The sequence below is a fragment of the Malaclemys terrapin genome, chromosome 8 (assembly GCF_027887155.1).
Source record: "Malaclemys terrapin pileata isolate rMalTer1 chromosome 8, rMalTer1.hap1, whole genome shotgun sequence".
Lineage (NCBI taxonomy): Eukaryota > Metazoa > Chordata > Testudines > Emydidae > Malaclemys > Malaclemys terrapin.
Window position 1 is genome coordinate 19525956 of NC_071512.1, and position 16915 is coordinate 19542870.

A 16915-nucleotide genomic window follows, 5' to 3' on the forward strand; every position below is an offset into this window, starting at 1 on the left:
AAACCTCTGTAACAGTGGAGCAGATAGCTCTGTGAGGCCATGTACATGTCTTGCCAACGTATACTCAGAGCAGGACACCAGCTGGTGGGAAATGTTGCCCTCAACCATATTTCTGCTCCCCTGATTCTCAGCCTGATATAACCTATAGCAGCATAAGGCTACTTTAAGTTACACCAGCTGCTGCAGTCCTCTAGAGACCACTCCATTGGCCAGAAATTGATGAAGCAGAGTGAATACCAGCTCTATGTCCTCCAAGGCCATGCCTGAAGGGATGCATCCTAAGCTTGGAAGCAGAAGCAGTTTGCACTGGCTGTAAATCTGCTGGGAATTACCCCTACACCAGAAAAATTCTTGGCTGCCTTGTTTGCACTGCAACAGCGGAGCCAAAAAAAAAAAAAGAAAGAAAGAAGGATCAGTGGGCCAGGATCTGGCCCTTTATAGTGAAGGTGGGTGGAAGTGACATAGAGAATCATCATATGGGTCTGAGTAATACAAGACAGAATTTGCAGTCAGTGGGGGCTGCAGGTGGTATAAAGTTGAGGCAGAATTTGACCAATGGTTATTTTTGGCAGGTAAAATCCACAATATAATGAAAGAAGTAAATTTCTCAGAGTGCCCCAACCTTGTAATACCGGTCACATCTTTGATCATTTAGCCAATGCACAGCAATTAAGCCCTTTAAGAACAATGCCCTCCAGGATATACCTACCACTATCCTGCAATCCATTACATGGTTCTGTCTATAGAAGAGAGCTGAGTGACTGGCACCACGTGATGGAACAGACCACGGGAGATCACACCTCTAGAAATGGAACAAGAGACGAGACAATCCTCTAAAAACCGCAGACAAAAACCAGAGCATTCCATCATTAACCCTTTCATTCAGGCAACAAAGAGATGCCAGGTAGAGCCCTTGCAACCTGTTTTTTGGCAGTCAAATGGCTGGCAAATTCTGGGTGATACATTTTCCAGGGTAGTAAACATCTGGGATCCACTACTCAGGTCTTTCTGCAGGATTCAAACTCCCCAACCACAAGGTGAGGGTGCAGAGAACTGACATCTACTTGCATAATGAACAGGCTGAGACCTTGCTAGAAAGATTTTGCAACTATGGATGGAGGGGAGAGGGCTTTTTAAAAAGTATCTAATAATTAGTGTGTGTGTGTGTGTGTGTGTGTGTGTGTGTGTGTGTGTGTGTGTGTGTGTGTAAAAACATACACACACACATACTGTAAATGCCTTATATCTACAAAGTGTTCACTAATCAATAAGTATTATCCCCATTTTACAGATAGGGAAACTGAGGCACAAAAAGGTGATGTGACTTGCTCTAAGTCACACAGGAAGTCAGGAATAGATCCCAGAAGTTCCTGGCCCTGCAGTCACGGTCTTGCCAGAAAGTCCCATGTTGCTCTTTCATCTTTTCCTATTATAAAGGCTCATATAGTCTACAGACCTGAGCACACTTTTCATTTCATTGAAATCTTGCTTTGAATTAGTGCTAGGCTAGCTAGAGCCCAGCTGGGGAAATACAAATGCCCCCTCAGCTCTTCCTTTTAGCAGTTGCATTCCAGACCTTTCTGACAGTCATGAGGTCTCTAATGCATACTACTGCCTTACTCTCTCTGTTTCTAAGCTGGCCTTACCTATTACACTTCCCCTAGCCACTGCAATGAAAGCTCCCTGCTCCCAGGCTGTGCAGCAAGATGTGTCAAGATTTTTCTTCAAACATCCAAGGAGGGTGGCATCTTGCAACTAGTAGTCAGATGAAAGATTTCAGAGTAGCAGCCGTGTTAGTCTGTATCCGCAAAAAGAACAGGAGTACTTGTGGCACCTTAAATTTGTTAGTCTCTAAGGTGCCACAAGTACTCCTGTTCTTCTTTTTTCAGATGAAAGAGCTGACTTAATGAATCAGTGGATTCCACCAGGCCCAGGCTGGTGGCTGGATTCACCATGTCTGTGTGTCCTTCATGTGATCCAGCTGAGCAGGGACTGCACAAGGTTTTCATGGGCTCTGGGCAAAATAAGGCATATTGGGCAGCTGCCTAAAACCTGCAGAGCACATCTGGAGGAAGGCTATTTTGGCAAGGAGGAGGATCAAGGGCACATGTTATTAGGTGGGTGTAGAAAGGGTTTAGCTATTCAGGTGGGCAGATCAGGGCAGTGATTATTACTGGGGCAGGGTTCAGAACGTTTTCATCAGTAGCAAGGGAGGTGGCAGGAAAAATATCAACAACCGGAAATGGGGGTGGATTGGTCTCCCGTAATTCATCTTCTAAGGGAAGCACCGCAGGGGGCATCACGCCATTGGATGGGGGAGGACTTGGGCTGTTGACAAAACTAGGCCACAGGGCTGGCACATGCTCTATTGGGTGTTTCACCACTTTCATGGTCCCTAGGTTGCAGCATTAGTGATTAACCCCTACAAAAATTTCCCTTAGACAGAGCCAGCAGGATCCATGCTGAGCTCCAGTCAGCCACTGCTAACAGACCCCTCCCAGCATCCCAGCTCTCTTTTCCTCCCAACACGAAAGCATGGTATTCTTGGCGACCTCCCGTTTAGCCCAGCCCCACTCTAAACAAGAACCACAGGCATCCAAATGCATTGATAAAAACATCAATAATCTTCTCAGAGCTAAAGATCAAAGGGAAATTTGCTTGGAGCATCGAATTTTAAGTCTTGAAAAAGAGCCACATTAGCATCAACAATGGGATTAATTAGATTCCACTGGAAGTCTTTCAAACACAAAGATCCAGCCAGTTCATTGTTAATTACACTTCTGCTGTTTTATTTTTTTTTAAAACCAGTCCTGCCCCCTCCAGAAAGTTAGTGTTATATATATATATATATGTGTGTGCTTTGTGGTGGGAAAAGGAGAAGGAATACTCAACCAGGCAGAGCAATTAGGCTGTGTAAAGCACAGATAACAGAATAGGCTTTCAGCAGGATCTTTTCCATGCACAGCTGAGCAAACAATTGGTAACAAATTCATAGCAGGCCCAGCACCCCAATGATGGAGTGTGCTGCACCCGCCAGGATGAGATGCAGCAGCAGAAGTGCTCCCCAGGTTTGCCAGGGCACTCAGAGAGACATCATTCCTTCCCAGTCTCCCCTGGAGGCTTATGGCTATGCATCGCTTCTTAGGGTATGTCTACAATGCACGCCGCTCATGGCAGCATGTAGAGTACATACTCTGCACACTCCCTTAGCACAGGTATAAATAGCAGTGTAGATGGTGAGACGCTGCTTAGGTGAGCGGAGTAAAGATATGCCTGAACCCTGAGGGTATAAACCCCATACTGCTCCCTGCATATCCGAACAGTGCCTCCCCACTCTACACTGCTATTTTTAGTGTAGTGACTGCTGCTGGAATCTTACCACCACCCTGCCCAGGAAAGGCTCCAGCAGTGACGAAAGACTCTAGCAGTGGGGAAAGGCAATAGGGAAAGGCTCCAGCAGCTCCCCGCTGCGGGATCCTTTCCCCACCACAGGTCGCTGAGCTGTGGGAGCCTTTCCTCCCTGCAGGGAAAGACTCCAGCAGTAGCAAAAGGCTCTGGCAGGGGGGAAGCAGCAGGGAAAGGCTTCGGCAGATCCCCACTGCTGGAGCCTTTCTCCGCTGCCTTCCCCTTCCAGAGCCTGTCACTGATGTGCCGCTACACACTGCAGTGTAGACGCAGCCTGCTTTTCACTGCAGGGCGTAGCTACCTGTACCCTACACACCACCGCCAGTGCTGTGCGGTGTAGACATTGCACACAACACTGAGTAAGGCTATGTGCACAGCCTAATATTTAGACTTTCATGCTGTTCAGGAATTTTATTCAAGTAGCTAATGAATTTCTCCAACATATGCATGATGCTAAATGTGTACATCTTCATTACATAAAACTGATGTGCACATGGCTTTTTGACTAGAGAAACAACTAGCCGGAAAGAACAAAAGTCAAGTCTCCCAAAGGCAGCATGTGTGTCTCCTCCATAACTGGCTGCAACAATTCTCTTCAAAATGGCGGCTGAACTCTGCATGCAGAAAACATTTTTTGAAATGTAAAGGTGAAGCCTACAATAAAAAATAGGCATTGCCATTTCATAGCTACATGCACTTCAGGGAATCATCACTGGGTAATTGCTACTACTAGTTCCTGGACTGTAGATCAGTCATGATGAGCAGCTCATTGTATATATTTGGTAGCCAAAATATCAAGCTGTGGGGTTAGTTTTGACAGATCATTAAGTCAGTTGGTAGCTTTCTGTTTCCTGACTGGCTGATCCTAACTCAAGTTTCTGGTGCAAATGTTTGCATTGATGAATTTAACATTCACCTTCCATGAATATTCTCCAATACTGGCTTAAAAGTCACTCTTTGCACACAAAACACTGAAATCTTTGTGGAAAGCAAAACAAAAAGGGGCACAGGCACGCGCACACACACACACCAAGTGCATTCATTTAAAGATTCAAATAGATATTTGCTAGGGTTACCATATCTAATAAATAAAAAAAGAGTGTGCGTGACCCTCCTGTACTTGAACCCGTGGCCTGATACTTATTCAGTGCTAGTCACTTGGTATTAAAAATAAAGCCAAAGGAAATGCAACTGTATGGTGGATAATAGAAAGAAGTCAGGAAATTCAAAGCTTAAAATATATAATTAGAAAAAGTACAAGAAAAAAGTGAGAAATGAACGAAAGGAATATTAATTAAATGTGCCTCTTAGAGGGTTATTTTAGCTTCTCTGTTGTAATCCCTGCCATTTTCAGCCCCTAATAATTAATATTTACCACATGCCTAATACGCTGCATCGTCAAAGGCCAGATATTGTGTTACTCTACCGAACACTCCTGTTAGGTTAGTAATTACTACTGCTAGAGTTGGGCAAAATTTTTCAGCCAAAGTTCTTTGGGGAGGTGGGGTGGGGAGTTGGCTGAAAAGTGCAGATTTGGGACAACCAAATCATTTCATGAATCTTCTGAACTGTTTCAGTGAATCCCCATCTTTTCCCTCCCCTGCAAAAAAAATACATGTGAAACTTAAATGTTTTCTTTCAACATTTTCAAATTTTGATTCTGATTTGAAATTACTTTTCATTTTGAAATTTACTTCAATTTTGTTACTTTTAAAAAGTTAAAAAACATTCAAAAAGAACCAAACAAAACATTTAATTTCAGGGTGAACAAAACATTTCAGTCAACCTGCAGAGAATGTTTTGACTTTTCAGTTCATCAAAAATATTTTAGTTTCAGGTCGACCCAAAACAATTTTGTGAATGGTTTCGAGCAACCAGCAAACTGAAGGGGAAAAAAATCAGGCATTTGCACATTTCTAAGTGCTATCCCTATTTTACAAATGGGGAAACTGAGGCATGGATAAATTGTGACTCCCCTAACATCACAGCAGAAATGAGTAGCAGTACCAGGATTAGAATTCAGGAACTCTGCTCAATCCATGGAACCACACAGATTTCTCATTCATCCACATCTAGACAAAATCAAGAATTGACTTAATTCCAAGATGCAAAAAAGAAAAGAATGGTTGTCTTTCTGTGCAACATGGATACGAATCTTTATAAATTATTTCACTCTTCCTCCTTTGTTTGGTTATTTGAGTGTTCTTGGGGATCCAGACAATAAAATCTGATATTGAAAAGGCTACACTGAATTTGATGGTGGCTCTTGGTGTTTAGTTATATTCTATGCAAGTCTTGGGCAAATATTACCAAGAAAATGCAAATTGAATACCCCTCAATATTCTCTTGCCAACTATTAATTCTTTAATTCAAAAGTTGCACGATATTGGAATTAATCAAACTACTGTTTAACATACTTCAGTGAACACATTCAGCATAATCATCATGTTCAAGATTTTCACTCATTGTACTTGGAAGTTTTAGATTTTACAAATAGCCTTTTATCTAAATTAAGCTTTATTCATTCTCCCTCCACACTCCCCTTTTACTTCCATGCCAGACACTGCAGTCTAATGCATACCTAACAGGATAGATTATTTCTAAATGGAGATGTGTATCCTGGGTTCAAATGCTGGTTTGAGTTACAAGCGAGGTTCACCTTTACAGCCATTTGTGCACACCATAAAACCACAGCAGCAAGGAAAAATCCCAAGGAATGGCGCATACAGGGAGCAGCCTGTCTTTACGGAGGTGCAGTGGCAGAACTGTCAAGTGAATTCATTTTAAAAACAAAAAATGTTTGTTTTGTATTCAACTGTGATAAAATATAATGTAATCATTGTTTCAAGGGAAGGTGCTATGGGAAAACATCTCAAAGTGCTTTACAAACATCAGTGAATTTAGCCTCCCAACGTCCCTATAAGGTAGGTATTATTGTTCCCATTTTACTAATGAAGAAAGGAGATGCAGAGAAGTTTATGGCTCGGATTCAGTAAAGCATTTACTCATATGCATAAGTCCATCTCTCTTCAGCAGAGCACTTAATTACATGGTTAAGTGCTTTGCTGAACTGAGTCCCAAATTACTTTCTGAGGTTACACAGGTAGACCGACACAGCCCAAAATAGATCCTGAGAGTCTCTTGACTCTGCCCCATGTCAGAAGCCTACCCTTCTTTTCTTTCCTGCAACATTGTAGCTTCCTTGAGTGCAGCACATTTTTCAACATCATCTTTTCCTTGTTTATTGTTTTAAGGTGGCCATCTCAACGTACAGTCTATGTACAAGGAGAGACATGAAGATTGCAACCATGCCACTAATGGGTGATAGTCCATCTTGCATCTCACAAATTATATAATTAGACTGAATTTTAATTTTTTCTTTTATTCAAATTATTTGGTTTTCCAATCAGTAGCAAAGAAGTGGCACTAACCTTGAATATTTTGTCTGAGGATGGGATCAGACCCTTCTTGATGACTGGAAGCAAAAGGCAATAAACGAGGTAAGACTTATTGCTAAGAAGGCTAACATGCTTTTGTGTGGACCTGTGTCCCTCCTGCTCACTTCTCTCTGTCTGCTAATGAAAGCTATTTCAAATGAACATTTATCATTATCATCACTATGTAATAGTTATATTACCATAGCACCCGGAGGCCCCAACCAGGGTGAGGGCTCCATTGTTCTCAGTGCTGCCCCCAGAGAATTTACCAATGAGCAGAGTCCCATTGAAGTTAGGGGGAAACACTTTGGATCAGGTTCTAAGAAGCTTTTGAAATTTGTACTGGAGGATGCGGGTGAAAGCATTATGCCCAATTATAGGCAGTGACAAACCAAAGAATGGCATTTTCCAATTTTTATTTCCTCCTTTTTCCCCAGGTCACCCCCCACCACCCCCTCACTCCCATACCCACCTTTACTTTTCACAAAGCCAAGTCAGCATATGGGATTTGACCCTGTGAGGTGCTTAATGAATTCAACTCCCATTGACATCAGTGGTAATTAAGGGTGCGCAGCCCTTTCCAGGACATGCTCAGCACTTCACTGCATAGGGGCCCATAGTAAATATGGCAGATTTTTGCACCAATGGGTTTAGCAAGTGAGTTTATTTGCATATCAAAAAAAGTAATCGCTATTTACTGGGAACGACCGATACGTTTTACCTCTCAGTTCAAACACGTCTAATTGTCTTCTGTCGCTAGTAAGCAATTTAAGAAATGCTGGTGTAGGAAGAATTGGATAATGAAGTTCCTTTCATCCAACACTTACATGTAATTTACTTTTAAACCAACTCCCCTGGGAGGTGGCACAAGCTGTGACAGTGCAGAGAATATTTTAATGGATTTGGCAAGAAGTCAAAGCAGAAAACTTTCCATGTTTTATTCCCAGATCCCAGTAGGCAATATTTCAAAGCGATGGGGCACGGGTGAAGAGGAGGATGTTAAACACAGCGTAACTAACAAGGGTCATCATGATGAAAAGGAGGGGAGAGTTACAGATGAACCGGTTTTAAATATCTACTTATTGCTTTCCCTTAGTGTATTAATGCAAGACAAAGAAAATATCAGGAAGACTTAGGGAAGAAAGACTGGCTATCAGGGTGGTTTATGCCCGGTCCAAATCTTGAAAAAGTAAGAACCTTTTTCTTCTACTCACCTTGTATATATTTACATATATAGCACCACTGCTGCCCAGAGCACCATAGAGATATTCACATTAACATAAAATCTGTCCATGGCAGCTGAGCCAGAGCCAGGATTTAGGGAGAGAACCTGTCTGATGATAATAGACAGCACAAGACGAGTTAGTCTGGGAGCTAGGGAGGTACGGGGCCAATTTAAAAATAAACAAACCTTTTCCTGTTATGAGGGTCTAGGTGTCATCCAAATAAAGGATCACTTAAAAAAACCTCTTAAGACTCTTATTCCTCTTCAGACCCTCTATTAAAAGTCTCCAAAATTGTTCGGACATAGCCCAGGAGTTAGCTTTTCAGCGGGGCTTTGAGAAAGGGATAGAGAAAGAGAACACATTCAATGCATCTTGGAGACGGTAGCTGTTTTTCAATGTCCAAAGAAATTTTGCTAAGAAATGGTTGGTCAGCTCTCGCTATTTATGATTAATGGTAACAGAACGCAAGGCAATGGGGATTAATCTCCAGGAAAATATACCACACCGTCTCCCTTTGTTGCAATGCTACATGTAGCCTCATACGCCTGCCTAATTTCATTCAAGTCTTTTACTTTGCAGCTGCTGTTAAATTGAGTCCCCTAAGAGGATGTAAGTTTGGAGGGACGAGAGGGCAGAACAGAGAATGTTTCTTAATTGTTATTATCCACCACTGAGGGCCACTGGTGTAGAAGAGTAATTAGGGAATTGTGGAGTATTTCAATAAAGGCTCCATTTTTCTTTTTGGAATTTGTATATCACATTTATAAGCCCCATCAAGAATTTCATATGCAATAATCCCAACCTAATCATTTCCTAACTAAGTCATTTCTGCTCAGCTTTACGGTGACTCAAAGAGAGTAATAGTAAATAATAGCATGTCAGGGATGGGGCCCGGATTGTGCACCATGGCTTCCTTGGTTAGCACCCCTTGATTAGCACCCCTTTGCAGACAGGCTTGAAACAACAGATTTTTGCTGTTACTGGTGATGTGACAGTCCCATTTTTCTGCAGTAAACATTGTTGCTTCAGTCTGTGTGGTGCACACTCTCCATTCTTTCCATGAAAAAGGACAGTATTAACACCACCCAGAAAGAACAAATGGTTTGAAAATCCTGTCCCCAGTTCTGTTTCTTAGCAAGCTCTTCTGCACAGGAAAGAACTGCACAAGCAAACTGACAGAAATACGATGACTCACAGCGTCTGAGAAATGAAGCTTTGATACCGCACACACCCATGTACTGACTCATAGCACGGGGCTGGCATAATTGCCCTTCAAAAGGGCACACATTATAAAAGCAGCAACACCACTGTGGGCCTGCAGTCTCCCACCTGGGCCAGTAACATTAGCATCGGAGTGAAAAATGGATGGGCATTGGGCTGAGGCTAAACCAGGGGTTGATAAACATCCTAAAGCATGCAGATTGGGACTACACCCCTGCTCTCTAATCCCCCTCTGGTTCAAACTGCAGGAGCCTGTGGATTGCAGGGGAGCCTTAATGGACAATTTGTGGCCTGCAGTTCCCTGGGGAGGGACACCCACATTCAGAGCCTAAACCAGAACATGACTCATGCTTTACTGACAGAGTCCTACCGGTATATACTTAGCAGTTTTACACTGTGAGCACATGTGCTCTATGCAGAAACACCTTAATTTTACTGTTACCTCATCCTCCCTTCCATTTGTTTGTTTCAGCCACCTATTGTATTGTGTTTTTAACCAAGATTTTAAGATCCTTGGAGCTGGAACTGACTTACTGTAATTTCCTCATAGAGGAAACATGCTCAAGCCACCTTCTTCTCTATCTGTTTACTGTTTCACCCATGACATGTTAGGCACTTAACATTCAAGAAAGGATAGCTCTTGCTCCAAGGAGCTCACAATCTCAAGGCAGGCAAAGTAGTAGGCACAGATTAGGAGATGAAACTCAGCAAAAGTTGAGCACGTTCATTTGATTCACTGCAAACACCACAGCAGAAGTGGGTCATTAAGAAGGATTAAACGTGGACCAAGGTCCTTCTGGAAGAGCACATGGAAGAAGGCATGGAGGTGATCATGTGAGACGCTGATGAATGGGTGGAATAAGTCAGGAGACAGTGTCAGAGAGGAGGGACAATGTGAAGTTTGACAAAAAAGGATGAGTTAGGAGCAACATAGGTAGATAGGCCCAGATTCTCAAAGGGATTTAGGGCCCAACTCCAGTTCAAATCATTTGGGAATTAAGCACCTAAATACCTTTGAGGGTCTGAGCCATAATGCTTTAAAAAGGTCAGGACAAGCAGCTTACATTTGACGCAACAGAAGATAGCAGCCTATGGAGGGATTCAAAGCGGGGAGTGACAGGATTGAGTAGATGAGAAGGAAGAGGAGTTAAGTGGTTTCATTTTGTATGTACTCAAGAGAGTGATGTGTGTGTCTGGGAGGACCTTGCAGTAGTCAAGGTGGGATATAACGAGGGCTGAACAAAAGTTTTGGCTGGGGAGATGGAAAGAAAAGGACAGACCATGCTGATGTTGAACTTGAGCAGAAGGGAGCAGCCAGTTCTGGATACAGCCTAGATATGAGACAAGGGGAGGGAGGGAGGAGCCAAAAATAACACTCAGACTGTAGGCCTGAGTGAATGGGAAGCTGTGGTCAAGAGTGACGGAGAAGGTTTCAGCAGAAAGATAAGCAGCTCGGTTTTGGCCATGTGCAGTTGAAACTGCCGACAAGACATGTAAAAGGTGATGTGTATACCTTCATGCATCTGTCACTTTAATTTAGCAATTCCATGTGGAATTAATACACAGTAACCCATTCCCTTAAGGGAGTTTTCTGTGCAATTCTGCTAATAAATCTCTAGTATCCTTACACAGAATGGACCCGATTCTCCAGAGACCCTTCACAGAGCTCCCCTTCTCATAAACCTCCATGTCAATAGTCTTCTCGTATGCTGCACAATGCAGCAAAATTGAGGGGAAGAACAGTGGTAGACAGGTTGAATCCAAATGGTTAGAGTAGCAGACAAAGTGAGGATTCCTGGGTTCTATTGCCTACTCTGGCACTCACTCACTGTGTGACCTTGGGTAGGATGCAATCTGACTGTTCTTTAGTTTCCCATCTCAATCATAGGGATGTTGTGAGAATTAATTATTGTTTGTAAAGTGCTTGGAGTTCCTTGGATAAAAGGTGCTATTTGTGCATAATGATGCTGCACATCATTTATATTATCTGCAGTATTTTTGTAGTCATGATGGTCCCCGGATACTAGAGAGACGAGGTGGATGAGCTAATATCTTATCTGACCAATTTCTGTTGGGGAAAGAGACAAGCTTTTGAGGTTAAAGAGACCTGAAGAAAAGGGGATATAATCTCACCGAACTTGTTGATTCTTATCATAATTATTAGAACTGCTCAAAATGTCTCATTTGAAATTCTCCCCAAGCAAAAATGATTTTTTTCTCCCTTTTTATTTGTTTAAAAAAAATCTGATTTTTAATAAAAATACAAATGGAAAAAAAATTGGCTTCTCAGTTATTTGGGGTTTTACAATATTTGTGCCTTTTCCCCTCTTGTTTCACCCTTTTTGGTGGCAAAAGAGAAAAGGGGGGTGGAAGGAGATAAAAAGTGGGAAGGAAAATGGGGGGATGGAGCAAAAACTGAAAAACGAAAAGATGAAAATGGTTTCATTGCCCCAAAGCTGAAAAGAAAATATTCAGTTTTTGTTGACTTGTTTTTTGTCCAAACCAAAAAAAAGAAGAAATCATGTGACATGGAGACAATGAAAAAAAATTCAAAAATTTTTGGAAACATGTACTATTTTTGACCCTCTCTATTTATTATTCTTATTCTCCCCATAGTGCAACATGGGGAAGGATGCCCAGATTAAGCACAGTTAACTTACAAATGCCATTTTTTCCTTGCTGAGAATTGTTCATTGCAGCTGCTTCTTGGACCCCTGCTGTTGAAAGTGACTGTAAACGTTTATCTTTACATTAGGAAGAACTGGGGGTACGATGAAGCAGATGGCTTTCCATTGTCTCACATAAGCGACATGAAGAATGTTGACTTGAAGCTGCCTTAGATAAAGGCAGAGCCTTATAAAATATCACTTTGTGCATAGCGCTGAGTTTTACCATGCACATTTCAAGTCTGCTAGTATGTGACTGGCTCTGAAACTGGAAATCCGGCTCTCCTTACCTGAAATTCATTGAATATTTTGTGTTGAACAGTTTTCGAATTGCCATTGCCTTATTTATTTCTTTACTTTGTCTTTAATCCTTGAACCAATCAATCAGCCTATTGTACTTAAGCATTCATTGCAGCAACATAGAGCTCGAACTGTGTGTTCAAATAGCAGGGAGGGCCAATTCTTCTCCGTTACACCTGTTTTATGCCCATATAATGCTATTGACTTTAGCAGGGCTATTTCGATGCGAGTGAGAGGAGAACCAGGGCCTTTCTTTAAAGGCCACATTAAGGAGTCTATTGTTCCATTAAAGGAATCCAACTGAGGTGATTTCTTTAGTAGTTTTCCAGTGAAAGACAGATGCAGAAAGGTTCTGGATTGACAGCTCTGGAGGTTGAAATTTTTTATTCATCCACTGAGCAGGTACAGCATAGGCGGCAGCAAAGTCTAGTACTCAGCCAAGATGATACAACCCACAGGGGCTACATGTGTACTGAGGGGTTAGTTTAAATTCCTGGAGCCAAATCTTCAGTTTATGAAAATTGATACAGCTCCAGTGAAGCCATCATGCCAATTTATACTAGGGTCTGGCCCTTGGTTTCTCTGCTGGGACTATGGTGTGGACAGCTGCCCAGTAGGAACCAGATTGAGGTCATTAACTTGTTATAGCCTCATGCCAGAGAAGAAACTGAATTTTGTTTTAATGAATAAAAAGAGGATTCATTATTAAGGCCATTGGACACACACAGACCCAGTGGTTCCCTCTCACTTTTTAACTAGCTGATGAACTTCACACAGCTTATGCTACCTAGTGTCACCACACAGGGTATTCCTAACTCAGTGGTTCTCAAACTGGGTCAGGACCTCAAAGTGGGTCAGGACCCCATTTTAATGGAGTTGCCAACACCCAAGGCTGAAGCTGAAGCCCAAGCCCCACCACCTGGAGCCGAAGATGAAGCCCAAGGGCTTCAGCCCTGGACAGCAGGGCTCAGGTTACAGGTTCCCTGCCTGGGGCTGAAGCCCTTGGGCTTCGGCTTTGCTTCCCCTCCCCTGGCCCCCCAGGGCGGTGGGACTCGGGCTTTGATTTTGGTCCCCTGACCTGGGGCAGTGGGGGTCAGACAGGTTCAGGCTTCAGTCCCTCCTCCTGAGGTTGTGTAGTAATTTTTGTGGTCAGAAAGGGGTCGGAACCCTCCAAGGTTTATGGCAAGAGTCTGGTTTTCAAATAAATGATTCTGCTTTTGTCCTGTCTTTATTTTGTAGCTCTTCATTCAGCTAGTCAGTCTCTGAGGACCCAATACAAAGTCCATTGATGTCAAAGGAAAACTTCCTCTGACTTCAATGGGCTTTGTATCAGGGCCTTATCGATTCAAGGGTGGTTCTTTCTAAAGTTGCTACACATGCAGATTACAAGATACAACTGCATGCCCTCGGGTCACCAAACTCAGATTCTTCAAGATCTTTGGGGCATCACCCAAGAAATGTAAGACGATTTCACCCATTTCAGCTCAACTGGCCATGAAGAGGCCATTTCTTGACCAGAATAATTTAAGACTGGTTGTGCAAGGTTTGGCCAGTTGGTCTGTCTCTCTATCTGCTGACCATGGCCACTGTATCTAGTTATATTAGTCATGGGACATACTGATTAACCAAATGAGAAGGTGAAGCCTAGGCTGGGCTTAATAGAATTTTCTATCCAGCAAGTAAAATTGACTGTAGGCTGACTTAGCTCCTTCGTGATTTCTCCTTTTACCATTTTATGTGATTTAAAAATAAATAAACCAACAAAACCGTGTGATATTTTTGTTGAACTTTACAGTATAATTTTTCACTCCTCCTCCCCCAAAATATTTAAAAATAACCATAAATATTTTATGAATACCTATTTATAGCCTGTCCTCCCTGATCAAATATACCTGGGAGCAGAGTTTTATGCCAGTTGATAACAGATCATAGCTGCAACATTTGTCATATCTGATGACACATAGGAATTTGATCGGGTGTTATAGGGTTTTTTGGTGGTGGAGGGGAGGGAGTTTTCGGAAGGACTGCAAAGTCCAGAAAGCTTCAAAGCAGGTGATTTTCTCCTCAATGGGCTGTCAAGCGGTATTTGACCTTTCAGATTTTCCTTTGCTGACCCAAGGGCTTATGCTGCATGTGTGTGCGCGCGTTGTACTCAAAATATTTATTTTATTCAAAAACTCACAGTGCAACTCATTGCCAACTAATTATATAAATCTTTTCTGGCACCTTCAGAATGTCCCCTTGAAGGAAGGACTATCTATGCATATCATTTTAATACTTAAAACCTTTATCACTATCTTTCATGCTCTCTCTTTCTCCATGTTGTTTTGCATTCTGAGAGTGACTGTCATTTTAAAATCTTCCCATGGAAAAGCAGAAAAAATAAAAGGGAGAAAATATATTTCAGGACGATGCGAGCGAGATATGGCCCGGGGAGGTGACAAACATTTCTGCAATTAACAGTTTGAAAATGGCTGATTTGTTAGCAATCTCCACGTATTATTAAAAATAGCAGATACGAGAGCCACCCACTGTTATCTCCCTTCTGATGGGAATGATTTACTTATTAGTACTTTCTTGTTTTGGTCCTAGCTGGTAGCTTTGTCTCCTTTGATACACTGGCTGTGTATTGAACCTCCATCAGAAAGTTATATGGGGCATTCACCTGGAGTAGCAGTGCTTTTTCTTTCTTCTCCTGCAGATGACTGCTTTGCAGCCATGTCTGTAAGACAGAATTGCCAGTATCTCAGTCCAGACAAGCTAGTACCTGAAGAGGAAAACCATGCATAGCTCTCAGAAGTGGTGGGTCACTGAGATTAAAGAGAATAGATCCAGTCTATTCTCTACCGCTGAACTCTTTGTATACTTATCCTCCACAAAATGGCATTGAGCTGCTGAAGACAAATTCAGTGATGCTTCATTCATACCACCAGAAGCTGCTCTAACTGTACCACTGCCCAGCACCATATTCCCACCTCTCAACACCTCACATATCTAATCCCTCCCAACTGCTGAACTCACTTATCTGCAAGCTTTTACACACACACACATAACCAGATAAATTCCAATCCTATGGTCTCCATGAAGGAACTCTCCTACAAACCAGTAGGCTCCAACTTCCAACCTTCCCTCAATCTTCACAAAGGGCCAGATCCCAAACCTATTGCAGTCAGTGAAAAACCTTTCATTAATTTCAGTGAGCTTTAAGTGAGACCCAACAAGAAACTTGATACTGATAGCATCACAGCACTTAGACCTTGTCTACACACACAAGTTGTACCATATTAACTCTATTCATATAGTTAAAGCTATATGACCCACCTAGCATGGACACAGTTATATCGATATAAAAGTGCTATCTGGAAGGGAGGTAAGTTAGATAGGTGTAAATGCATCCACATGAGGGGGTGTATTAAAATAAGTATTTAATAAAAACACCCCTTACCAAAATAGCTATACCACTTCAAAATTGGTATAAGACCAGGCCTTAGAGAACATCCTGTTTTGAGATGCCAATCAGAGGAAGACTTTATGGTTGGAAAAGTTAAATTAGTTTGCTTTGGAGTTGGCTGGGCTCTGCCCACCATCGGCGTGAAGTGTACTGCTGCCAATGTCTGGACTGATCTGTCCTTCTTTGTTCACTTTTTGTGGTTTGATTATTTTCTGGTTATCACTTTGAGCCAGAGGCGAAAGTAAGCCGATACGGTCTGGTACGGCGTACCGGCAAGAGCCAGTATGCCGTGCCAGACTGAACTGGCTTCTCCGGCAATGATTTAAAGGGCCCAGCCGCTGCGGAGAGCCCCAGGCCCTTTAAATCACCGCCGGAGCTCCAGCATCCAGGCTCAGGCGGGGATTTAAAGGGCCTGGAGCTTCGGCCCTGCCGGAGCCCTGCTGCCCCAGGGTAGCTGCAGCAGGACTCCCACAGTGATTTAAAGGGCCCGGAGCTCCACGGCGGCTGGAGCCCCTGGCCCTTTAATTCATCCCTGAGCCCCGCCTCTGCAGTTGGTAGCTCCGGGGTGATTTAAAGGCCCTGGGGCTCCCAGCCACAGCTGGAGCCCCAGGGCCTTTAAATCTCGAAGTGCCCCGCCTCCTCCAGTTGAGGCCACGCCTCTTCCGATTGAGGCCACGCCCCCGCTCAGGACTCCGGCGTACTGGTAAGCCCTTTAAGTTACTTTCACCCCTGCTTTGAGCCTGATTTTTATGTTCAGAAAAAAATGAGCAAAATATTCAAGCTAAATACAGAGGGAACGAATGGTTCCTCCAAATGACTCCGTGACATCCACCTCCAATTAATGCCTCTCTTACAGCAACACCCAATATTATGGTGTAAGCCCTTCGCTCTTCCATAGTGTAGATGTGCTCATGCTGCCCAAAGCGGATTGGAAATACGATGGTGTTGCTGTAACAGGAGAAAATACCTATCAGGAGCAAGCAGCAAAGATTCCACATATGCTGGGCCAGATTCTGATCTGACCTCACTGTAAATCAGGAGCAACTCCACTGAAATCAATACAGTGTAACCTTTCTGCCCGGTGTTGTCAGCAGCAACAAGAGCCAGAGGTTCCTCTTAAAATTAATGCACAACACTGGCTTGAGCCCCCACCCAGAATCTCTGGGATTGCAAAATAGCTACCCTGGGCAGCCTTACTAGGCAATACTT